Here is a 797-nt window from a genome sequence, read left to right on the forward strand (position 1 = left end):
AAAGCAAACTTTCAGTATTCTGAATTTTTGCAAAATGCTGAGGTTGGAGGTGCCAAGAAGTTCGGAAGCGGCCCGCTTACCCGAAACGTGACCGCGAGCACGTGAGCAACACGGCTCGTCTTTTTCTTTTTCTTTTCTTTAATTACTAAGAGTGGCAGTAGTCGTATTTATAGAAGGAAGAGCGGCACCTGGCAACAGCGCATTTAATCTGAGACAGAAAATTCATTTAAGATTCCCTCACGTTTTCATCGAATGCAAAATATTTGACCTGCACTTGACACAGGGGGTGCAAGCAAGGTCAAGGGTCACGATACATGAAGGTCCCGGCTCCTACTTGACACCTCGTGCGATTCATCTCCACAGCCGAGTTTGCCTTCGGGTGCCATGCGGGTGGACGTCCTCGTTTCGGGCTGGAGCGGCACCGGAGGCCAAATTAAGCCTCTGACGTCCAGTCCAGAAGATGAAGACCTGCTGGAAGCTTGTGGTGCCACACGCACTTTAACACAAAGTTATCAACCCAATGCCATCGATTTTTTTTTTTTTTTTTGCTGAATAATTGATGGAAAAATCATTACTTTGACGTGTGAAGGATAACCATGAAAGCTTTGATAGCAGAAATCCCGACGGAAGTCAGGAATGGAACAGGTAGCACCGAAATCCCACCCTTTCCAATGTTACCTGAATGCAGCACGGCAGGGACCAATCCCTTAAGGGGGCGGGACTTTAAACCGCTCGACGTTAGGCGAGAACGTCCAATCACACAATTCCAGTGAAGTGTTTCAACCAATGGGGAAGGT

Source organism: Syngnathoides biaculeatus, chromosome 6, assembly GCF_019802595.1.
Source record: "Syngnathoides biaculeatus isolate LvHL_M chromosome 6, ASM1980259v1, whole genome shotgun sequence".
Lineage (NCBI taxonomy): Eukaryota > Metazoa > Chordata > Actinopteri > Syngnathiformes > Syngnathidae > Syngnathoides > Syngnathoides biaculeatus.